The sequence below is a fragment of the Lathamus discolor genome, chromosome Z (assembly GCF_037157495.1).
Source record: "Lathamus discolor isolate bLatDis1 chromosome Z, bLatDis1.hap1, whole genome shotgun sequence".
Lineage (NCBI taxonomy): Eukaryota > Metazoa > Chordata > Aves > Psittaciformes > Psittacidae > Lathamus > Lathamus discolor.
Window position 1 is genome coordinate 46,217,982 of NC_088909.1, and position 26,063 is coordinate 46,244,044.

At 38.6% G+C, this 26,063-nt stretch overlaps 1 long non-coding RNA gene across 3 annotated transcripts in view; it reads left to right on the plus strand.

Annotated features, from left to right (window-relative positions):
- The first annotated feature begins 3,281 nt into the window (after positions 1–3,281).
- The window catches only part of LOC136005098 (uncharacterized), a 71,576-nt gene continuing 48,794 nt past the window's right edge, over positions 3,282–26,063 (plus strand). For all 3 annotated transcript variants that reach the window (XR_010608680.1, XR_010608679.1, XR_010608678.1), the window contains exons 1-2: positions 3,282–3,420; positions 12,084–12,141. This is a non-coding gene — a long non-coding RNA (uncharacterized LOC136005098). The remainder of the gene's footprint in view (positions 3,421–12,083; positions 12,142–26,063) is intronic.

Consider the following 26,063-nt stretch of genomic DNA (forward strand, 5'->3'; position numbering starts at 1 on the left):
GCACTCAATCCCACTGTCCATGTCAGCGACAAAGATGTTAAACAAGACTGGTCCCAACAGGGTTTGCACTAGTATGCTTGGGGTGCTTCACCCACAGCATGTCAGTCCTCTGAGTCACATCTCCTGTGAGAGGGCAGTGGAAGATGCAGCAGATCATGTCATAGGTTTTGTCTGCATTGCATCTTCGCTATGCAATTGTGTTTCTGCCTCTCCCTTGCTAAGGTGACCTAACCCCAGACACTCCATTGCTTAATACTGCTGTAAAAACCTACTGATTGTGGCTTTCTGCAAGAGGATGTGACTTCAGTGAACTGTAATACTGTAACTGAATAACAGAAAACATCCTGCAGGGAGGTGAAAATGAATGTGATGTCAGGCTAAGGCACTATTTGATCCTCCTTTGCAAATCTGCATTTACTGAAGGCTGCAAACTGGAGGAAAAAAGACTAGAAATCTATGTAGCAAAAGGCAAGATGTTTGGGGGGGGGGGGTGTTGAAACTAGACTGCTAGACTGAAGTAATGATGACTCTGTCCAACACCATTAACACCATTCAAAATCAGTCTCAACTGGATAGGATGCCAGGAGTTCTGACATTAAAAGTCTCAGACTAAGTTTGGAACACATAAGAGACCCATAAGGATGGGTTTAAAGCTTTAGTCAATAGAGTTTATTAACCATGTTGAAATTCCTGTACGGCAAATGCTATGAAATCATTTAATAGGAGAAAACAGCAGTTTATGAAAATACAATTAGTCTGGGCATGCTTTCATGAAATGCTAGTTTAATAAAAGAAGAGCAAATGTCACAAATTGATGATGAACGCCATGATGGCATTTTCTTAGTCTAAAATTGTTTGTTTTTCTCACCTGCACCCTCCCAAATTTGCATAACATAGCAGGTATTTAAGGAATTACTGGAAGAGAGAAAAAGGGAAAAAGTCTGTCCAGACCTACAAGTAACACCTTGCATTTGATGCGCTCCATGAACACAAAAATGAAAGTCACACAGTGTACTGCATAAGAAGCTCATAAATTATTAACCAGCAGTCTCTAGATCTTTAACTAACAATAGCTCGTCAGCTGTGAACAGTTCCGGTCCATTTTTGTACAGCTTGCACTGTTATTATTTTTTATATTTTTTCTCAAGTAGGAGTACAAGTATCCAAGCAAACCTATCAGCAAATTTTCTCAGAAGCTAAAAAACTGCAGGCAAAACTTATCCTTGAAGTGTGTTCAATTTTCTGCCTCTTGCAGTTAGAGAGACAGAGATGTTCAATTACTCTATGTACAACATACCTGGTGATTCCATCATTTTAGGGCATGATCAAGCAAGCTAAAGGATCATGAAATACAGTAGGTTTATCAAGAATTTGCCTTGTGATAAAATCAAATCCTGGGAATAACAAACAAAATGCAAGTTAGAGGAAAAATGTCATTTTATTAGCTCCTTTTTAACACATTCAAAAGTGTGTATATGACAGCTCTTTGTCTTTACAGACACAGCTTTCAAACATTTTATCAAGTGAGGCTAAGAATACATAATCCCAAATAAAAGCTTTTTAGTACCCTGGAATCCTGAAAAAATCCTTTTTACTCATAACTATTTTTTTCATTTTTAATTTGTGCACAGCAGTAAAATAGTTTGTCAAATTCTCTGCAGAAATCCTTTTAGCTATCTCAAAAAATGCATTTTGGTGCAAACCTACTTAATTTCAAAAATGTACTTTGTCAAATTTTATTCTTCAAAAAGGTCTTTTGGCTGAGTTAAATATCTATCTTGTGCAAAACAATGACTATGCATCAGCTTGAAGTGATTGCGCAGTAGTTATTTAACCTGGCAAATGACAGCAAAATGTCAGCTGAAATGAAAGACACACAGCTCTGGGCTTATTACAGAAAGTGCAGATGATTCCTGCAACATCATAAATAAATAACACAGACTTTGTGTTGAGGTAGGCTTAACAGTAGAGGTTCTCTTTTCACCTCCAGCTCACTTCAAAGCACCCATAATAGAAGCTTTATTTGGTGATAGTGACATGCAGCAAGATAAGGTATCCTGCTTTTAATGCTCATATTTCAAGGTCACAGAGTGTTACATACCAAGTGCACAAGCAGAAAACTCAATCAGATAGTACCTGCATTAATAGATCATCAAAATATTGAAGGTAGATTCTTTTCGTGCCTGTAGGAAACGTTTAGCCTGGTTGGTAATTATGCAAGTAGGAGAGAGGGAGGTATGGAAAAATGTGTCAACATTTGTCACAAAAATTATGAGCAATTATTTGGCAATGGGGTTTGAATCCAGGATTTGTAGGCAAGTAGAAGCTTTTACGGACCGATCTTAGAGATCAAGTCTATCAGTTTACAGTGTATAGGCAACACTTACTTTTCTGTTCCTACAAGGGATGTGAGAGAGATATCCACTTCTGTTGCTAACAGTCCCTGCATTTCTTGCCCAACAGATACAAACTTCAGATCCACTTGTTCTCTTTCTTCTAAATTTGGTACTAAACCTCAGGTTCTAATCCTAAGCATGTGTTGGTTGCTCAGAATGGTAGACTGGACAAAAGAGAAAGCAGTGATTAAATATTCAGAGAAAAAATCATATATTGATGAAAGCACTGTGAGAAATGGTAGAAGAGACAAATTCTTGTACCAGCCTATGAATACATATATTTACAAAGCTCAACATTATTCTAAAAGCAGGTTAAGCAATGAACTTTCTATCAGTTCCTAGTGATGATCAGACTATTTCCTACAAGACAGCTCGCAGTATTTATTATGTATGGTGTGATGCACCCAGCTGCAAAGAGCGCAAAAGTTACATTCAGAATATGCTAACAGAAAACAAATTTTCTTTTGTATTTCAGTTATTTATGCAAATTACATTTTAAAACAACGTGTTATATGATAGTGTATTGACATTTGCTATCCATTTAGATTTGGTACTCTCTGAAAATCTAAGTTAATTTTATAGTGAGCATAAAGTAAGTGTTTAGTAACTTTGGCACTCTGTTCAGTATTGATGAACATTTTTACTTTTGTGGTCACACTATGTTAGGAAAAAAAAAATGAAAATAATACGTTAAGTAAAACTCTATTACCTTTCGCCTTAGCTATCTAGTTGATCCTAGCATGTATCAAAATCTTGAAATCTCTGCAGGTTCATAAGAAACATGTGGTCATCAAATGTTTGTTTTTCCCCCATTTCCTACAGTTTGGTGAGAACCTTTATATAACCTTGTTATCCTTTAGACAGCTAGTTTGGAAAGCTGGATTCTGGCCACCTTCAAGGTTTCTAAACAGAAAAACAACAGGCTGTCTCCAGGTAGTAATTCCCTCTCAGACTTCCAGAAATACCTCAGCTATTTAATACGAAAAGTCTTTGGAAACTTTCCACTATGATGCAGAAGAACATGGTAAGACAACTTTTGTTCATTGTTTTAAAAGGCTTGAATCTCTTTTAAATTTAAACCATCTCAAAAAGGTTTAAGTATGCGAAAATTCTAAAATGCCACATGAAATACCCAAATGATTTTCTGCAATGCCGTCTGTCTTAAGTGAAATTTTTCTTCCTTCGCTCATAAGATCCTAACTTCCATCAGCAGTAAAGCACCAAATACTTTTTCCAGTGCAGGTGTCACAAACATACTTTTTTCAGTGCTATTTATCCAACAGTAATCTCTTTTCATTTTATCATGACAGTGGATAGGGAACTGGGACATTAAATTTCAAAGTTTGTCATTAATCTTCTATATTCTAGTAGGAGGACCTTATGAAGACTTCATTACATATGAGTCTGTTCTCCAATTTATGAGTTGTTGACTGCCTTGCATCAGAAAGTAAAACCTTCCCTAAAAAATCTGTATCCCGGTAAAACTATACTGAATGGCTATCCTAAAACTATGTCTATTTTAAGATCTTGATTCCTAGACTGTATTGATGATTGCCTTGCAAGTTTCTTAAAAATTCAAACCGGCAATGTTAGAAACCTGCAGATGATCAACAGGGCCTCGTCTTCTCACATTAGGGCTGCTGGCCTGATGTGAGAAATAAATTCCAGCAGATCGAAGGCACTCAGGAAAATAATGAAAATTTAGCAATAAAGCTACAGAGTAAAAAAGGAAGTTCGGTTTTGGTTTTTAATCTGAGAATAAAAACAAGAATGTATGGTCATGACTGCTGGAGACAGGTTTATCTAAAGACAAATCTTGAGGTCTGCAACAATATCCTTACTTGGGGAAAATTAATGAGTGAGTAAAAACAGGAGTAAATTGACAGCAGATACATCTGGAAAAAGGGAATGTAAGAAAAGAACTGTAAGCACAGCTGGAGTGCAAGGGAAATCAGTCCTGAAAGAAAGATCATAAATGTTGTAGAAAAATAAGCTAAGAATAAAGGGTAAGGATGGAAAAGCCATATTAAAGCAGTTCCTCTGTACTGTTAAAAGTAGAAAACAAAAGTGACTTGACATGGAAAGCCTGTGATCTGAGTCTATCTCAGGAAGATCTTAGTACCTTTCACCAACTTCACTCAAAGTTATTGACACACTACAGAACTGGAATCAAACTCAGGAGCCATAAGCAGTCCAGTATTGTTTTAGAAAGGAGTTACTTGTGTCATACAGCTACAGATTTAGGTCAGACTTGTATCTGGTGAAAGGGTCTGAAAATGTAGAATTTTGAGAGATGTTTGAAATTCTCCTTTGTCTCTCTTTTCTTCACCATGTAAATAACTTCTATGAGGTATAAGCAAAACTGTAATTTTTTTCATAATTTCTCTTTCAAAAGTGTATTTTTCCACACATACCTTGAAATAAACAACACTTCATAGACCGTCAAATGAAGGTCTTAAAAACATTAACCTTTTCCATAAGCAAGAGCTGTATAAAATGTGCATTAGCTCATTAGCTGACATAAATTTGTGCAGCTTCACTGACTTTACTAAAGATAGTTTATATGTCATGAATATTAGGGTCCATATGTTTCAGAAGTGCTCTGCTATAAACCAAAAATAAATAATCTGGAAACTGAAGAATAATTAGAGAAATCTGCAGAGAAGATCTAGTTAAGTGGGCTATCAGTCATCTAATACCACACAACAGTTTAGACTTCATCTTTGAGGTGTCTTTGAAAAGACTCTAACAGAAATCAGTTTATGGATCACAAAAAAGCTCCATCTTAGGAACTTAGAGGGGAAAAATTTTAAAAGGAAATACTAGATGATATCATGAATGCTCAAGAACTTACTAGTTACAGGTAAGAAGCTTTTAGCTTCCTTAGATTCCCTTCAAAATATGCATTCTAATAATGCTGGTTCAATACTTCAGATTTGCCACAAAGCAAATAATTAAGATAGATGCAACCTGATGCCTTTATTTTGTTAGGCAATTTACTCCCATCTTTCTGCAGTCCATATTCTTTTGCCATTCTTCTTGACATTCACAGCTACAAGAGATTTAAGTGGCACTACCTCTTACTATTAAATTCTTCAAAATTATTTGAGGTTCTTAAAGCTAAGATTTTCAAAGCTAAAAAAAACCCAAGTGTCCACCTTCTGTAGTCCACTGCAGTTCATTGTTCCCACTTCTAATTATATGTTAAACTCAAACCATACTCCCACCCTATTGTTTTGGATTGGTTTTTTTTTTTTTTCATATTCCACTGCTTTATATTTATGCTTCAACTCCTTGAACTTTTCTATCTTTCCATGGGAGATATGGTAATTGACAAGCAATCACTGTCAGCCCCAGTAAAAGATTAAAATACCTAACTAAATGAAGAAAACGTTAGTTGTGTAGTTTTATGCAAGCCAGAGTACAGTATCTGAATCCTACTGATACTCCTACTGCAGCATGAGAACAGCGTATCAGATGGTGAAGCAACAAAACTTAAAAAAACCTTGAAGTGAAAAAACTTGCAAATAGCCTGCAGCTAGGATTTAATCTGAACGGCCAGTTTGGAAACAAGCTTAATGAATAAAATGTTCTCAGCAGAAGGTCAAATAAAAAAGCAGAGAGAAAAAAAATCTTGTAGCATAGTGCTCCCCAAACTCATTCCAAATACTTAGCAATTGCAATCAATGCTTCTGAAAGCCTTGCACAATTTCCATCTGCTTTTCACTACAGAAATAAGTGTAGAGGTTTGTAAAAACAAAAGGATTCAAAAATATCGATCTGAGGGATTATATGGTAATAGGAAAGGAATGCTCCAAGGTAAAATGTGAATGTCTTTTCCTTGGCTAAATATTCTTCTGGTCACATTTCTGTTATAATGCTGTTACATTATTTCTCTTGCTGAAATATTACATACATAGGAAGGAAGAGACTTTGGGACTTGCACAATTTGCCTACATTTACCCCTATTAATATCATTAGACAGGAGAATCAGTAACACTACAGCTAAAAGCTAGAGCTGGACTAACCAGTGCTGTATCTTCTGTTGCCATGGACTACATGATGAACTCTGCAGTGACCTAAATTTATTACAGAATAGTGCTCATTGCCGCTGTACCAAGCACTCTGTTGCAATTACAGCACATTAGGCAGAGGAGTGAATCTCAAGGGAAAATGTCTAGTCTTTTAATCAAGCAGTAGAAAAGTCAGAGTGGACAAAAATTACACTGCTGTATGTATCTGCAGTCAATCTGTACATGTACTTCTAACAGCAGTCTTAATTTTGCCCAGAAACTGTTTTTATTATATACAGGGGTCATGACTGTACAGTTCACTCAATCTTTTCTGTACTTCAAGTCTGGTTTTTTCTGTATTATATTCTCAACCTTCCTGAACTTTACTGGGAACACCAGAGATTTAAAATGACCAGTCTTAGGATTTCACCCTTAGACTGACCTATTTCAAATTAGTATATTCCTTTTTCTGTATTTTGTTGGTGCATCTCACAAATCCGAAGATCTAGGAAAAGCACACTGTGAGCTGAATGTCTGAAAACAGGCACACTGCTCCTGCAAAAACCTTTTAACATTTAATGGGATCTGTAAAGCTCACCTTACAAGTATTCTGAAATCTGGTAAGTCAGTCATTTGTTTTACTGGATAAGACGAAAGCTTTTGTAAACAGAGTATTTCAAATCATTTCTAATGGGATTTCAAAAAAGAAACTGTCATTTCAGAGGCAATATCTGAAAATGCTGAGGTTTAGAAAAAGACTAATTTGAATTGCAGAAGAAAATAGGTCATGAAAATCAAGGTGTATCTTAAACTCTGCTTATGGGCTATATAGAGGAGAGAGAGGAAGAAGTCTTTTTACTTCTATTCAAAAGAACAATAGGATGCCTAAAGATTTCAGGAAAAGCAAAAGCAGACAGAAAGAGATGATTCATATAACCCAACTTTAAGCACCTGTCTGAGACATCAAAGCCAGGAACCTCTGTCACTCTGGGCTTCCTGTAATGTGACTGCAGAGGGCTGGTGACCTCCAAAGGGATAACCAGCACCATGCAGCTCCGCATCACTGTCTGAATGTGCCTCTTTTCTCTTTCCAAAATAAGTTACTATTTAAGTGCAACTAGGGTCCTAACTTTGGTGTATGATATTAGATTCTATAAGATGACTATTGCAAACTTCCACTGTGCTCAATGAACAAAAGTGACATCAAAATGATGACTGCATTTTACGGCAACGTAAGAATATGATCTTGCAAACCCTGTTGCAAGTCAGGTTTCTTGGTCATTTAGTGGGCCATAGAGATGAGTGTCACTCAGCTGAATATTTGCAGAGCCCAAAAATGAAAAAACTTGGTTTTCTTATTCTGCTATTTCAGAAGTACATGACTAGATGCTACGCAGTAGTAAAATGCGGATGCAGAACAAAACAATTTACCTCCCAACACCTTTGTTATTTTGTTTTCACTGTAATTGCAGAATTATGGCCACAACCCTGGAAACAACCTTTGTGAGTCCATTAAATCAATCATTCACATTTTCTGAAGAAGTTCAGTTTCACTAGAATTATGGAATTATAATGCATATTTGTAACTAAAATATCTTTTGTAAACTGTCAGTACTGTTGATAAAATAAAAATTAAGGATGAGACAGTGTGGCATTTCACAACACTGACTCAAGTTGATGCAGAGACTCAAATCCTCGTTTATGATCACCAAGCCCTTTTTATCCTCTTGTTCGGTACTTTCCCAACCTGCACATACATACAACGTTCAATCTCACTGGCCCCTGTAAAACTCCCCAGGTAAACAGTCCAATCCCAATGTTGCAGACCCTCTCACAACCCTCACATCCTCTGGCCTACAACTGAGATTCCCTCCACAACTACATCTTGGCCCATGCTCCCAGGGCTTGCTTGTTTACCTTTCCTGTCCTTCAATGTTCCAACTCATTGCCCCAGGGCTTGTCAAGCACCAAGGCCTCAGAGATCATCCCCAAACTCTTTTTCATGCAAATCTTATCGCCTTCACTACCCACATCTCCCCCTTGTTTTGTGTATTCACTATAAACACCTACTTAAGGGCTCGATTAATAAGAAACTGCATAAGTTAACAAAAACTAACAAAACAAACATTCTTAATAATTTTTTTTTTTTGCCTAGCAAATAAACAGTTAAAGAACAGTTAACATTCTGTACTAACAACTGGTTTCGAACTATATAATTAAAATACAGATACATACCCATTTTTACAGATCTTAACAATTCAATTTCTTGCCGCTGTGTTGTTATACCCCCCAGCCATCCCACGCGTCCACAGGATTCGAGGCTGCCATTGCGGCCAACAGCAGTCTGAAAGGACTGGTAGGTGTGGCAACGAAGAGGCACAGGGTGTCTTGTCCTGTCACATTGTTCTCTTTTAGCTGGGCAGGAAACCACGGTAGGGTCAGTCGATGAAGAAACAGAACACAAGGCAGGACGAGCCCATCGTGCAGGGACCCAATGAGGTCCTTTATATGTGGAAACAGAAGCATACCCTCATCCCCAGCTTATTAAAAGGAATGGGGCTTGCCATTCATGAGTTTCAAGATTATGTACTTTTAACATGAGCTTTCCCCGTTCAAAATTCTTAGAACCCCCGAAATGGCGCTGTATAAGAGGTCCATTCTCCATCCAGCGATTTAAAAATTCCAAACATAACAAACTTTCACTATACGTTCTTGTGGGGTTAACCCTGAACTCCCCCTCTTTTTGTTTCATATATCTACTATCAATACCTGGCTTATAACACTACCATCATATTAGAATCTTTCTAGCTTTTGCCTTAGTATTTTGTAGCAGCTGCTGCAAATTTGCATGCTCTAACATCTCTTTCACAAGTGACAAATCCATACAATACAATGTGTAGTTTCTTTTTAGCAACTGGCTAATAAATACAGGTGGTTTCATACACAAAATCACAGCCTCTAATGATAGCTATTTTACAAGCACACATATTCAAGTTGTTACGTTTCAGTTGCCCCCAAATGATGTTTTCCAATCATTTGTTTTTCTCTCCCTCTATCTCATTTTGCCCGGGGTATTCATGGTCAGGTCCTGTAGCTTAGGCATCGGGTTCTTCCACTCGGCTGTCCAACTCATGGTGCGGGCTTGACAAACTTAGCAGGCAACTGACATGTACCTGTAGGTAGGCGCACACAAATATACCCCCTCTCCCAGGTGATCAGTTCTTAGAAGACAGGTATTCTGATGCACAAGGAACGTAAAGCAGCTGCAGAAGTAAACTGCAAAGTGTTAACAGTCAAAGAGTTTGCTGCGTCATTACCCGCAGTTAAAGGGCCAGGCAGGTTGGAAACAGGAGCTGCGCTAGCTCCTTCCGTTTTCAGGTCTGCATCGTCTCGTGGTTTTTTTTTTTTTCCCCTTCTTCTGCCACCCTGATGCTGCTTGGATGGTGGCTGATAAAGCCTGTGGTTGTGCTACCCCTCTCACTTTTTCAGTTAGTAGTTCTTGTTTCAACCGATCTGTTCCTCCAAGTCCTGGATTCACCCCCAGGTTACTTTAAACACACTAAGCAGGGCTCCTCCCATGCGCCCAGCATGTCGCAGACGCTGTTTAGGCTTTGTTTGGGTGTCTCTACAAACTGCCCCAATACTTCAAATAGGTTGAAAGGGTTTGTCTTCTTCGTGGGTTTTTTTTTAATGCACTACACGGCTCCGATGCCCATCCTGGCCATTCCACATGTGGCGCACTGGGATTCGAATCGGAGGGCAGCTTCTTTTGAACATGGTTATCAAACAAATAAAGGGGCCTTACTGCCTTTATACTCCCCCGGTTAAAAACTTTTACGGGATCCCCACAACACAAAAAACACAGAACACCATCTGCCCTCAACACACACACACACACACAGAGGATCCCACAAGCACGCTTCACACAATTACAGTATCTGAAACGCAAAATCCAGACACATGAGTATCACAGACAGACTGTATCCAATGAGTTGTATATGGAGCTCCAAGTCCATGGTCCGTCACAGTTCACCTTATATCTTTGATAAAAGCATACAAGAGACCTTCCCACCGCGGGTCTTGATCTGGCAGATACACCACCGGGAAAGCACACAATCCATCTACATCCCCCGTCTTGCGTCTCACTTTATAGCTGCCAATTTGTTGTAAGGATCTGGGGGATACAAATCAGGCTCCTTTTTTCGGATCCACAGGCCACGGGTCAAAAGGGCCATCCAGGTCATCATCAGAATTATCAAGCGGCAGAACCACAGGAGCAACAACAGCAAACTGAATTTTTGATCTCACGGCAGAGTCTGGCAAAGAGGGTGGTGGTGAGGAAGCTGAAGGTGCCGCTTCTGCCCCCTGTGCTTGTGAGCCGGCATGAAGTTTCAAAGTTTCAGAAATGGTTTTCCCAAGAGCTCAATAAAGGGTTGGCAACTTCATCATTTCTTTGTAGCGCAGTCCCACAAATTAAAACCAATGTTGTCCCAAATCTCTGGGGTATAAATATTAGACGGATTGACTTTTGATGCCCAGAGAAGGATACGTTTCAATTCTTCCCTGCGAACTTTTTTCCCATACTGCTTAAGAATCATAGCAAAAACGTCTAGAATATTTCCCTGCTCCCTTGTTAAAGTAGACCCCGTAATTCTCAGCCGCTTACCACCGTCCTACAAGAGGCAATCCGTACAGTTTGAATTCGCTTCCTTTCAGTGTACACCTTTGCTTACGTTCAGCAAGCAGTTCAGCTGAGCCACGCCACCTTGACAATTAATCGCTTTTCATGCCCCATGTTGGGCACCATTTGTGGCATTTCACAACACTGACTCAAGTTGATGGAGAGACTCAAATCCTCGTTTATGATCACCAAGCCCTTTTTATCCCCCTGTTCAGTACTTTCCCAACTTGCACATAGATACAACGTTCAATCTCATTGGCCACTGTGAAACTCTCCAGGTAAATAGTCCAATTACAATGTTACAGACCCTCTCACAACCCCACATCCTCTGGCCTACAACTGAGATTCCCACCACAACTACATCCTGGCCCATCCTCTCGAGGCTTGCTTGTTTACCTTTCCTGTCCTTCAATGCTCCAACTCATCGCTCCAGGGCTTGTCAAAGCACCAAGGCCTCAGAGCTCATTCCCAAACTCTTTTTCATGCAAATCTTATCACCTTCACTACCCACAAGACAGTATACACTTATGCTGTTATATTTACACTTCTCCCTATTCATCTATTTCTGCAATGGGGCCTTAGCAAAATATTTCACAGTAAGCACTCTCTGGCATATTCTGTGGAATATATGGCTCACCAAAACACCTTCTAAGAGGTGGCAGCAGATATGTCACATTCATTATAGCAAAGTGAAGATATTACAGGCTCATCTCTTTACGATGTATTTTTTCCCATTATGTGTTTTAATCACTAAACAGGCCACATGAATTTGGAGGGCATGGCAAAAATATGTATGAAAACGCAGAAGGAATTGTCCCTATACCTTCAGGCTGAGTAATATTCAAATACTAAACCATTTAGTACAGAGAACAGATAGCTGTCTTTGAGACTTTCTGTATCTGCGTTTTCACAGTGCCTTAGCATAAGTGCTGTCTACCTCAGGTATTTTTAAAGTGTCACTGACATATTTTACAATGCTTTCTTTTCCTCAAGACATACCTCCAATCTGCATGGAATAAAAAGTGTGGAGGACTTGAGAAATCAGCCAGAGGTAAGCCTGCAACACTGTTGTCAGAAGGTCAAAGAAAGATCTAGAGAACTGAAATAGGCCTCAGATGTGAAATATTTCCTGACATGTGAACAAAGTTTTGAAGAAATGAATACAGGTGGTTTGGAGGGAGACCTTAAAAAAAAAAAACACAAAAAAGCCAACAAATGAAAACAAGCAGAGACAGAAGGTAAGAAAAAAAATAAAAGGCAGATTACTGACTTTTAGAGTAATGAATGAAGTTTTCTCAAAGCAGAAATCAAGAAAATAAAATGAGTCTTCAGGAAGAGAATGACAAGTGCAGCTCTCTCTGCAAATAATATTAGGAATCAGAGGCCAAAGACAAACCCACTAATTTAACACCAGTTCTCACATAACACATGACACATTTAGGTAATTTTCCTTCTTTAAAGGGAGTAAAAATTATATTTTCAGTCTCATTGCATGTCTGTGAAGTAAAATCATGTAATTCCATTTTACAAATGGTAGCAAGGGGGGGTAAAGCAGGAAAACAATTTGCTATGCTAATTCAATTAACTACAAATATCACCTGGAATGCTTAACATCCTCTACTAAGTTAAGCATTTCTGCACAGAACTGCATTTAGAGGAGCAGTGAAGATCAAGGAGAAAGACTAAAACAGATGTCCCTTTCTTGTTACATTCCTCATTTTCACCCTGAGGAATAGCTAAAACCTTGAAGTAAAAAAAGGACACATTGAAACATTTAAACCTTTAAAATTATCTATTTCATGGTTGTGGAGCTGAACGTATATACACAAATACACATATATATATGTATATATGCATTCAGCAACATAGGTGGACTTTTTTCCTGGTACACTTTACTGATCTTTATTTATAGTTATAAGCTCCTTTACTCTTAGGAGAAAAGCTTCAGAGACTTCAGAGGAGCTGAGCTACCTGGTTTAACTACATTCAACATCTCAAAATTATTATAATGATAGCTACACTCTAGCTGCTTGATGGGAACATTTTGGCAGCATAGTAATTCCCCTGCTGTTATTATTTGATGTGCTTTCATGATTATTTGTATGAGGACAAAGCACTATAAAAGGGTTAGACATAAGCAAGCATACATCAGCCCACACACACACACAAAAAAGAAGTCTTAAAATGCTAGTAAAAGAAAGGGAAGGTGTAAAGGCTTATACAGCTTCTCAGTCTAATATAGTTTTTCACTGTCTTTATTACAGCATGTAAAACAGCAATCTGGGGTGAAATGGAGGACAATGTATAGAAAATAATTGAGTATTTGGCACTCATTTTCAAGTACTACTAAATGTTTAGAATCACTTGGAGTCTGCAATGGCATTTCAGAGCTTTATTACAAGGAAACTGCTACCACGCACCAGTAATACTAACAAGGAACAGATTTGTTGAGTGAGTTCCTTCCTTCTGGCTTCCTGTTTAGAGCTATTCTCATTATTCTGGCTGAAGGAAGTTAGAAGGTGCTGCAATTGTGTCCCCTCTTGCAATTATATATGGCAGCCTTGGTAACTGGAAATAGGACCCATAGTTTGGGGAAATAATCAGACAAGAAGCTTAAACTGTTGGTGAAGAACCCTGAAAGCTGTGGTTCCTGGCAATGCCACCGGATACAAATTCTGGCTACTGCCACTTAAGTCGGGAGAATTAAGATCATCTGGACTTGCTTGTGTTATTTCAAATGAAATAGCTAAAGCTACAGGCTGTGTCTCTGAAAATGAAAACGCTGCATCATGTCATTAAACACCAGTATTCAGGGAGCAAGGTCCCAGACACTGCTGGTTTAAAGAACACGGCTATATAGTTAATGAAGTCTAGATAAGAATAGCTGCTGGGTGTCAAGCCCAGATGAGACAGCACAACTTATGTCTTCACCAGTAAGTTTTCCTGTTTCAAGAAGAGGAAGACAAAGCAAATTGCCTCATGGATAGGTCCGCAGGACAACCTTGTTACCTAAATGTGCTCAGAAGTTGTTTGAGGGGCTGTTATTTTCCATGAGCTGTAAACATGGTAACAGCTCAGCGGTAGCAGGTGTTGTATCAGGACTTGCTAGCACACAGACACCTTTCAGAGTAGTTGTATACCATGGTCTTAGAGGACGCTTGTAGGAGTGGACCTGAGATTAGTGTATGTGGGCAGATGGTTAAAGGATAGGCAGCATGTCACCATCATCATTCAGCAACCTGGCCGCCTCAGCCAACTACTTCATAACCTTAACTACTTCTCAAAGACTCTATTCAGCCTTGGAAGCTTAGTAGCTGAAATGTTTCCTTCCCAGCAGCTAACAGAATTTACCTTTTGTTGTTTCTGAGATTTACATAGGTACTAAAATAGAGAAAAAAATGAGGTATAAAATACCTAAATTATTTCTGCAAGGCTACATTCTATAATAAGACTGGGAATTAGGCCAAGGTTTCCTGCAAAACTGAATCCTTATCTTGCATTCTATCTACTTAGACTCTTCCTCATTGTCTCATGATTTGCTCCTCTGTGGGAGAGATCAAGAGCTAAAACCTGGAAGATGCCTGGTTTCTGCACTGAAAATACTGCCAGAGATAATCTCCTCACAAGACAGCGTGTGGGAGGACTATAGCTTAATTAATCCCACAATGACTTTTCCCTTTTCATATTTTAAAATTTTGTGAATAATTCCCTACTTAAAAGATCACAGACTTTTCTCTGCCACACAGCTTTCCATAGTAACTGACCAAAGTATTCTGGTCTTTTTCCTACAATTATCAGAGTCTTCAGTCCTTAAGTAAAATGATTTACTCTGTTTTACATTTTTTAACTAGTCTCATGCCTTCTGGGCATGAAAACTCTCCCTGTATTCCTAGCTGGCATTTGCTAGATCACAAAAAGAGAGTAGTAACATGAACATTATGAAAGGAATAACTGTTCTTGGGTTTTGTTTCTCCTTTTTTGTTTTAGTGGGGTTTTTTGTTTTGTTTTGTTTTGTTTTTTTACCAGCAAAATAATGTTCATTCCTGTATCTGGGTTGAAATTCATTGGAAAAGTAAAAGCTGTACGTAGTATTCAGACATTTGCTGAAGCATCCAAACCACCATCAGCTTAACTTGGACCAGATTTTTTTCTAGCAGTAATTCAAATTAATATTTCTTAGTTGTTTTATGAAAACTGATCTGTAAAATATTTGGTGACTATTTTTTTACTTTGACACTTTTTATTGAAGGGCTGACCTTCAGTACATTCACAATCCAAGGCTGTTGAAGCCTCAGCATGTATGGAATATAAAAACTGAAAAACAGTTTTTTACAGAACACTTTTTCAGATGTGGAATTAATTTCTTAAACAGGCAGACAAAATGTACTAATAAAATATGCTTGTCTCCTGCTTCTACATTTCTAGAATATAAACATTACACCAGTGTATAATTCAAAGGGCTATAAATGTTGAAGGAGAAGGCATCATATTAGGTTAAAAATCAGAGACAGTGGATTGATTGGGAATTAAGGCTGGTGACAGAATAAACATACTCAGTCATTCGCTGTTACACAGAGAAATATTCCTGAGATATGAATAGCACTCCATGATTTGTTCAGTGCTTTTTTTCTTTCAAGGTCAGTGCTGCAAAGGGGGAGGAGGGGAGGGAGAAGCAACTCATTTCTCCTTTTCATGCTTCCTATGCCTTTTGAGAGGCTGCTGCATTTTCTAACCACATTACAGTGAGTTAGGTTTGCTTTCTAGATGAATTTCCAACAAAGAATATATTCAGTCTTTATCAGTCTGCACCTTTCAGAAGCAGACACAGGAATTTGAGCTTTTGAAAAGAATCAATGGTAATAGAGTTGCTGTTTTACTATTTGACCACCTCTGTCCCATGTATTGTTTTGAATTCTCTTCCCTTGTGTACATATCCAGACCTTTTCAATGACAGCACAGGTGCCTGCTGTCCTCCAAACAGGACAATTGTGGGAGGCTGCCTTTCAAATAGTGTTTTTCTATAACTCATGAACTTGGTTATCTTGTTTCTTTGATAATACTAGACAGTAGAAGTGCGGGCAAGGACACCAACTCCTTAATGCTTCCCTGTCATGGCTTCACACAAGGTGGGGATTAGGTGCTGCAGGTAGAGGTGAAAGACTCAAGAACCTTTCCCAGGGTCACTATAGCTAAAGAGCTTGCAGAGATCTTGCTTTCGTTTGGATACCCTCAAAACAGAAATTCCCAGCACAGCCCATTTTAATTTTGTGTTTTTCTGAAGAATGACACCATCCCCTGCCACAGACAGCACCACACTGTTTCAGTGGTGATACAATCATTTTGAAACATGAATACTTAATGTCAATGTGACTTAGGTTGTTGCTGCCTGCAATGAAGTTTGAGCTGAACCTTTCTGCTTCCACAAAAGAAAAGTTGGGTTTTATACCTGTTCAAATAAGGTAATTGGTAAATATATTGAGTACAGTTTGGTTTTGAATTTATGAGCAAAAAAAAAAAAAAACAAACCCAAAACAGTTTCCAAATTATCTTTGGATAATAATTTCCTTTAGCATCTATTGTGGTTCTTCAAAAGTGGTTACTACCAATATATCATTGCTTGAAAAAATTGTTTTACATGCTGTGAAATAAACTATCGTGAACGCATTTCTTTGTGAAACAGCATTCATTAAAATTGAATACTCTCTTATCTGGAAATTACACTTTTATCTAGTTACTTTCGTAAAATTATATATACTTTGTAATACTGTGCTAATGAGGCAAACAGAAGCAAACCAGTCATATTCCATGGTCAAAATGTGCATCAAACAGACCATATACAAAGAAAATGTGTCAATTAAATGGGTGCTGGCTGTTAGTGCTTACTGTCATCTAGATTCACAGGAGTCTTACTATTCACATTCTGAAGCTCCTCCTTCTTCAAGTGATTTTGTCAAATATTGATTTAGAAGAGAAAACTATTAACCTAGAAGTAACCAGTTAAATAAACATGATATAGATCCTTCTATTTATGGATATGATGACATTGAGGTAGTTGCTGCTGACTTACGAGCACAGCTTCAGTATCTGAAGAGAGCCTACAAGGGTGTGGGAGAGGGAATCTTCATCAGGGACTGTAGCTGTAGGACAAGGGGGAATGGCTTTAAACTTAAAAAGGAGAAGTTTGGGTTAGGTGTAAGGAGGAAGTTCTTTACTGTGAGGGTGGTGAGGCACTGGAACAGCTTTCTCAAACAGGTGATGAATGCTCTATCCCCAGCAGTGTTCAAGGCCAGGCTGGATAGAGTCTTGGGTGACATGGTTTAGTGTGAGGCACCCCTGTCCATGGCAGGGGGGCTGGAACTAGATGATCTTAAGGTCCTTTCCAATCTTAACTATTATACGAATTTATGATTCTATGAATCTCCTGTCCTCCATATTTTGCCGTGGCTGACTCCAGCTCTCTGTACTAAGGAGTCAAAGACAAAAAGAACAGTATCTCAGATTTTAATTTTGCCTAGGTGTTGCTTTCAGAGGAGACTTGCAAACAGGACCAGGTGTTCAGTTTTGGAAGGACATACAGGGCATGACAACAACAAATGAGGAAGTGTTACAATTCGCTTTGTGAGCAACGTAAGCAGATTGTTTTATGTAGATAATCATCTACTTAAGCTGCCATTTTGTCTGATATTCCTTGCTTTGCAAAGCAGAGTTGATTTTCAGTCATCAGTGACAAATTTCCTAACCAGATATCCATCTGTGTTTTTCCTGCTACACCACTACATCCTGTACAGAAGATCCACAAAGCAGCATTTGAGAATATTTGGATTATTACATTTAATTGGTTTTTATATGTTAAAGTACTAAATGACTAATGGCTGTTTACCTGGCAACCTGTTGTGATAATGTTATATTTTTTGTTTCCATGGGTCACATATTTTTTGTTTCCATAGGTCACAGCACTGTGAGGTATCATTCTTGAAAGCTCTAACCTTTCTGTTCCTGAACACTTTCTGACTCATTGACTGCATCTTTTGTTGTACAGGAGAATGTTCTAAAAATTATTACCATCACTGCAAATAATAAAAAACAGGGTATAAAAGTCTGTGTGTGTAAGGGGAAACCTGCAAGGGAACAGTAAATGAGAAAAGAACTGTGTCAGAAATAGTCTCTTTTGCATTACTATGTTGAACATGATATTCTAGAAGCAAGGAAAATACTCAATTACATATGGCGGAGGCATTTTAGAGGTTTTGTAGTACAGCAAATGGCAACAACAGTTAAAATTATCCATGTAGTTTAATCTAGTTTACATTACTCATGTAGTCTCTCATGAGTAATACCTTAATATGATCCATTCGAAATTGCACAGCGTCCCTCGCCCCAACTCAGTTTGCTGCTGCACCTGCCATTGCAAACTTACACAAAAGCTGTGATTTGGCATAATTTCTCTTTCATCCTAGTTCTGCCTGGTTTTTTTTTTGTTTGTCATTTCATTTGGCGTTTTGTTTTTTTCATTGGTTGGTTGGGTTTGTTTTTTTGGTTTCCTCCTTTTTAATTTTTTTTTTTTTTAATTTTTTTTAACTGCTTTTAACCTAGATATCCTGGGAGACTTCATACTTGATACTGAGTGAAAAAAATTATTATATTCACATAGCTTACACTTTGGGATAATAATTTAGCTGTGTCTCTGCAACAAGAAAAAAATAAAGCAACAAGAATTTGGAATTTCAAGGAAGAGAATTTAGCCTGTGTACATGTTATAATTCTAGAACATAAGCATAATTGTGACAACATATCAAGAGGGGTGTAACTTCTTTTTGGTCTCTATTTGAAAAATCTGAGAGCCCGTTATTCAGTTTTCTGAGATGCTGTATCCTATTGACTGCATGCAATGTTTAGAATACTTCCAGAATACATGGTCAGATTTTAACTAGATTTCAACATAACCACCATTTCAGAAGACCTTTCTTCTAACTCTTACATAGTAAGGCTGCTTTTATTTGTAAGCTATGTTTTAATACTGAAGGGAAATAACATGGCTGGTTAACCACAATTTAAAAATAAAGATGAGGTTCTTGAAAATAACCATCGTACACAGAGAGCCATGGGAATCTCAAGACATCATTTAGTTTTCTTCCTACCCAAAGGCAGGATCAATTATGCTATAGTCAGCTTTGACAGATGTTAGTCTGACTCCTTCTTAAAGACCTCCAGTGTGGAAGGGGTTGAAGGGGAGGGAGGCTCCTGGACTTTCTTTTCCCGTGTTTTGCTGTCCTGATCCTTTGAAACGTGACTTTTTCCACCCACAGTTTAAGGCTACTTTCTCTTGTTCTGCCTGCCACAGGCACAAAGATGAGGGGTATGCAGGGTCCAGCCTGAGTCTCCAAACTGTGGCTTTGTACTCTGTCTTTTCCTTAGCCAGTACACCTGCATATGTTCCCCACTTAAGGGCTCCTGCCATCTCTCGTTGAAGCTCTAGTGCGTGAAAAAAGGCAATAAAAGCAAAATATATGTCATCCAATTTACCAGAAATTATACACTATTATGATTGCTGAATAAATGTTAATACTACAGCTAAATATCCCAGTTCAGATATTTCAGCTCTGAAATGGATTATGAAACTCCTGAGGCCACAGTACAACAGAAAGGAAGAAAGGTGTTATGTACATATAAATGTGTACATATCTATCTTTTGCTTCCCCATTTGCATACTTGCATGTGTATATAACATGTTATTACATGTATTAAGTTAGGCCAACACCACCTGCTTTTTTCACCAGCAATATAGTGGTGTAGGCTTCTCAAATATCAGCTCTCCCCTCCACAAAACCCCCTAACAGCTGAAAACGTAAATCTTGAAGTCAGCAAAATAAAAAAATAGGCATTTTATTACACCACAGCATTTCCCTCCACTTTTTCTGTGGTATCATTTGAAGCCTGCTTTCTAAATCAGAAGTTGAACAAATGAATACTTCTGTCCTCACTTTCAGTTGTCAGCAGTGCTTCAGCGTGAGATGAAATAAATTGCCAGGCTCTTTCATCTTCTATAATCAGCTATGCACAGCTGAGTACACCCACAGCCCTGCGAGCTGCCTCTGCCAGCACTAATTCTGTGTGGAATACAAGGTCTTTGTTAGTGCAATGTTTCTAATGTTCTACACAGGAGTAGGTTTTGTTATTTTTATTTCTTCCTTTTTCCCATGTACACTCTTCTCCAACTGATAAGCTATTGTACAATCTATTTTCTGTGGGAGAGAAGCTTTTAGGTGGTAACATTTTCAAAATGTGCTTGATGTAGCATACTTCTTTCCAGTGGGTGCCGCTGATAGTATCAGTGCTTTTGCAGCATAATACTTATAAATTGTAGTCAGTTCTAAGGAGCCTTTAACCAATCTAACAGCAGGTCAAAACATTTCATTTTAGAAGTGTTAAAACTCTAAATTCATTGCTTTTACGTCAGTGCAAGATATTGTGGAGATTTACTAATCATAGGGTTATTTTTCCCTTTCCACCATGCTTGCCCTGCTCAATAGCAGTGCAGATCAGGGAGGATCAGAGTTTTCAAAGATTCACAGGTAGCCTGAAATCCTAGGGTGATATCTTGTACCAAATTAATCTTTGGGGAAATGCGACTCAATCAACTGAAAATCTGGCACTGTACATGTGTGGTCATGCATGTACAGATGGCTTTGCTAATGCACTTACTGGGCCAGGTGAAGGGTAACACAGCTGTGGCAACCCTACACTCCAGGTCACCAGCACAAACCAAGGGCAGTAGAATGAATTGTGGTATGGGCATCTGTGCAAGTCCCAGCAGATGCAACAAGAGCATCATCCGACCCACCACTCTTGCTGGCAGCCTCTGGGAGTGTGGCAAGGACCATCTTACCACAGAAACTGAACTATGATTCTCTAATTCCTTCCCAGAGTTAGTCCTTGAAGGCTAAAACTTTACAAACTTTGACATTTGAAAATGACAAGGCTGAAGTTTTCAGTCTCTTGTCCTATCCAGGTAAGCATTAGATACAGCTAAAACAAAAAGGTGAATGCTACACTTCAGTAATTAATGAGCTGAAACTGCCCAGCCAAAGCAAAATAAGGCAGAGCAAAACATCGACTTTCTACAGCCTTTTAATTGCAAGAACAGAAAACAACCCGTTTTCTACATGTTAAATGCTGTCAGTAGTACAAGCCTAAGATCTGACTACAGCCTGGTTTCTCATGGACAAGTACGTTTTTTGAGAAAGAGTACACTCATTAAGCAGTGCAACCTAGCAGGAGGTACAGTTTTATCCTAAAATAACCACAATCCTGGCCAATTTGGAGGCAGAAGTAAGATGCATACTACCTGTGAGAATCTCATTATCCCAAAACAGCATTATTTAGTTTTTTTAGACAGATTTAGTTTTTTAAAGCTCTTACAATTTAGTGGTTTTAAATTTCTTTATAAAATTAATATTTTAGAATCTGATCAAAAGAATCTGATCATTAACAAGGCAGATACCGTGGTGGGAGTTGGTTATAGACCACCCATATAGACCATGATGAAGGGGGAAACAAAATATTCTATAAGCAGCTGGGAGAGCTCTCACAGTTGCTACCCCTTGTTCTCATGGGGTACTTTAACTTACCAGATATTTGCTGGAATTATAATACAGCAGAGAGGAAGCAGTCTAGAAGGTTCCTTCAGCATGTGGAAGATGCAGCTGGTTGGTGAACCAGCTAGGGAAGGCACCCCAGACCACAACACTAGACCTATTGTTTGTGAACAGAGAAGACTTGGTCGGTGCCGTTATGGTTGGAGGCCATCTTGGGCACAGTGATCATGAAATGATAAGTTTTCAATTTTCGGAGAAGTAAGGAGGGGGTCAGCCGAACTGCTACCTCGGACTTCTGGAGGGTTGACTTTGGAGTGTTAGGAGCCTGGTTGACAAAGTCACTTGGGAGACAGTCCTGAAGGTAAAAAGAGTCCAGGAAGGCTGGGCATTATTCAAGAAGGTCTTAAAGGAAGAGGAGCAAGCCATCCCCATGTGCCAAAAGACGAGGCAGTGGGAAAGACCAGTCTGGGAGAACAGGACGCCTTGACTAGAGCATAGGAAAAAAAAGGAATTTATAGCCTTTGGAAGAAGAGGCAGGCAACTCAGAAGGACTAAAGGATGTTATGAGGTTATGCGGGGGGAAAATTAGAAGGACCAAAGCCCAGATAGAGCTTAATCTAGCTACCATTATGCAAGACAATAAAAAGTGTTTTCCCTGTCAGTGTTCAGGGCCAGGTTGGACAGAGTCTTGGTCAACATGGTCTAGTGTGAAGTGTCCCTACCCATGGCAGGAGAGTTGGAACTAGATGAACTTGAGGTCATCATCCCGCTGTACTTGGCACTGGTGAAGCCGCACCTTGAATTGTGTATTCAGTTCTGGGCCTGTCACTACAAGAGAGACGTTGAGGTGCTGGAACAGATCCAGAGAAGAACAGTGAACCTGGTGAAGTGTAGGAATCACAGCTCTGATGAGGAACGGCTGAGGAAACTGGGGGGGTTTAGTCTGGAGAAGAGAAGGCTCATGGGGAACCTTATCACTCTCTACAACTACCTGAGAGAAGGATGGAGTGAGGTAGGGTCTAGTGTCTTCTCCTAAGTAACAAGTGATAGGACAAGGGGCAACGGCCTCAAGCTGCACCAGGGAAGATTTAGATTGGATATTAGGAAAAATTTCTTCACCAAAAGGCATTAGAACAGACTTCCCTGGAAATGGTTGATTCACCATCCCTGAAGGTATTTAAAAGATGCATAGATGCAGTGCTTAGCGACATCATTTACTGGTGGGCCTGGCAGTGACAGGTTAACAGTTGGACTTGATGATGTTAAAAGTCTTTTCCAACCTAAACAATTGTATGATTCTATGATTAAGGTTACTGTCTAGCAGTGCAAGGCTTATTTATTATTCTAACTTTTAAAAACGTTTTAATAGTCAATAAAATTTGTCCTTGTGCCAAGTAATCTTCAGTCAGTCTTGAAGTCATAGCTGAAAGTGCTGTTAATTTTTAAATTACCCCATATTCACTGTTGATCCCCAAATCAACTGCCTGACCTTTGGGCACAAGAAAATAAAATCAAGATACACAGTGTTCTAATATGTCTGTATCCTTCCTACATTGAACTGAGTGCCACTTATGTCAGGGCTGAAGGGTGCAGCAGGCAATCACTGTGCTCTCAGAGCTGCCGAGGGAGGGGAAGGGAAGTGACTGGGAGATCTTGTCTCAGGCTTCTGCTCATTGACAAAACTGTAATGAGGGCTTTCCAGAAAACACATTTCAGCTCATGGCTCTGATGATTTTATGGCGTGCCCACTTCCATCCAGCTACGTTGAACATCACTAAGGAAGCTGTACTGTTACAGCCACAGTTCCAGTGGACTTTCTTTTGCAAGGATGCTGTAAGCCTGGCTTTCAAAAGCTGAATGGACACACCACATAATAACGTTTTTAACTGAAGGATAACCATGCTTCCACAACGGCTGCCAAATTTTTTATGAGTACCATATAAACATAAAATGTAGACTTGATGTGCCCCCTTCCCCTTGCATGATCACTCATAGATCATAATAATAGTATCTTTATATAAAATATAAGTATGCAAAGCTCTGGAAATCCAAGCTCTATAGCTACATCTTAAGTAAAAATGGTCTGGGCCAAAAGCAATACCTAACTACTAAGTATGTCAAAACTTAAAGCCAGATGTGAATTTTGTTCTCTATAAGAGAGAAAACCAGAACATTTAGAGTTGAACTTCCTTGAAATTTGGGGGTCTTTTCAAATCTGAAATCAAAATGGGAATGCTGAGTTTATTTTTAATGTCAAGAAAAGGTAAATAAAGTTAATACAGCAATATAAACAACAAAGTGTAGGGAAATTATAAATTAAGTCTAGTTGTGACTTTAGACCACTGCACAGAGAATTTTAAACTTTTCCCCATAGATTTTATCTTGTGTTTTCTTCAATTAACTCTAATGTACTTTTCAGAAATCTCTATCACAGGCGTGAACATAATCAGGAAAAAGAATAATATACACTACTTTCAGAAAATGGCTAATGGGGATTTCTTTCTGAATCAGCTATCCCTCATAGTTGTCTGTACTTCTAACAGGCTCTTGCCTACTGTTAGTGATGTTGAAATCAAGCGAAGGTCAGAGATTCCAACAACAGGTTCAAAGCTGACGTGTTTGGACCTGAATAAAGGAAAAGGCTATCCTTTTCCAGCCACCTTTAGGGAAACTGAGCATGGAGGTGTTTCAGGGCTCGCCTCCTGGCTGTAGCAGCTGATAGAGTATGATGGCCAAATCTCCAAGGGACAGGGAGGTCCAGCCAAGGTGCAGGTATGAATCCATGTGCATTATTTCTCTTTCTGTGTTGGTGAACCTGAGAAATAAAACTAAAAAAGGAAGAAAAGGCCTTGTTTATAACTAGGAAGGAGGGAATTCTGATGTCCATAAGCAATAAAAACATAAAACTTCTCCTTTTCATACCTGTCTGATGAAAAATAACCACCTACCTGCTTTTGACAAAGCTAGCAAGACCAAAACACTGGGTCCAACATGTTAATCAGACAGCAGCCCTACAGGTTGTATTATTTTTGTCAAAATGTAGTTCATCCAAAGCAATCTCCCAGCCCATTGGAGAAAGGAAGTTACCTTCCAGTCACCTGGAATAAAATTCCAACACCTGTCTCCCAAAACAGGGAGTTTTTTGAAAGATACTAAGGCTAACAGTATTTTCTCTCTTGCTCAGGCAGTATCTGGGTGCAATAACCTTCTCTGCACAAAAACCTCGATGCTGTAAGCTATCTACTGTAACAAATTTAAAATAAAATCCACATGCATAAAACAACATATATACATGCATATAGTACCTATATTATTGCTACTGTTGAAATATTTAAGAAATCTGCTGCAAGCTAGTTCCTTTAAACTTGACCAGAGATGTATTTGAAAAGTTTAAAACAAAATTTAAGATACAGTGTGATTATTGCTATTTATTGCAGCTAGCATAAATCAGAACATTAAATATTAACACAGGATATTGTCAAGTGCCATCATTTGTTCTTTGTATAACACTAGTTTCATCTAAGGACTGCTTAAATCATTTTATTAGTTAAAATAAGCAAATAAGCACTTTAAGGCTCACAAAATGGTTATGTTCCAGGTAACGTTTCCCAGTACTATCTGTCTTGTTCCCACTTGTCTGTTGTCTACAAAAAAGCTCTTTGTGAGATACGTGGATTGAATTCAGCTTTTCCCAATGTGGTTTAGTAAAAAGTGATACACTTTGTATAAAAATTATATCCAGCTAAATTAATAAAGAATAGCTGGAGCTGGAATACAAGTCAGTGAAATGAAAGGAACCAAACAGGTGCACAGTTAGATCTCCGCACGTTAAATGTCAGTAAAGATGGTATTTGCTTTTTAATCTTTTCTAGCTGTGTTTGTTTTTAGAGAGAAAGGTTTATTCTTGCAAAACATGTTTCATAACCCTCTCAGCAGTAGACTGATTGGCAAAAGCTTCTTTCTTAACTTTCTGTTGTATAATTAACTATTAGATATTATTACTATGTTTCCTGTGTTTGACAGTGGTTTTCCTTTTGAAATCAAAAGAAACTGTCTCCTTATCTACAGCTGGCACAAGGCTGAGACCACTGACAGAGAAATTTGCTTTCAGTCGTATATTTCCATTACCACTAATACACAGCATATGGGTAAGAGAGACACAAGAGGCAAACAGTACTTTTGGACAATGCAGAGTATCACAACCTTGCCATATTGTACATTAGATTCACGTTATACCCAGCAGTCAAGGAGAACATTGAATATGTTGATACTACAAGTTCGTAACATCCTTTCTCCCAAAGTACTGATATGATTTTACAGTACAAGGATTTGTATGATTCTAGACAGAACTGACTTTATTAATGGTCACTTATTAGAT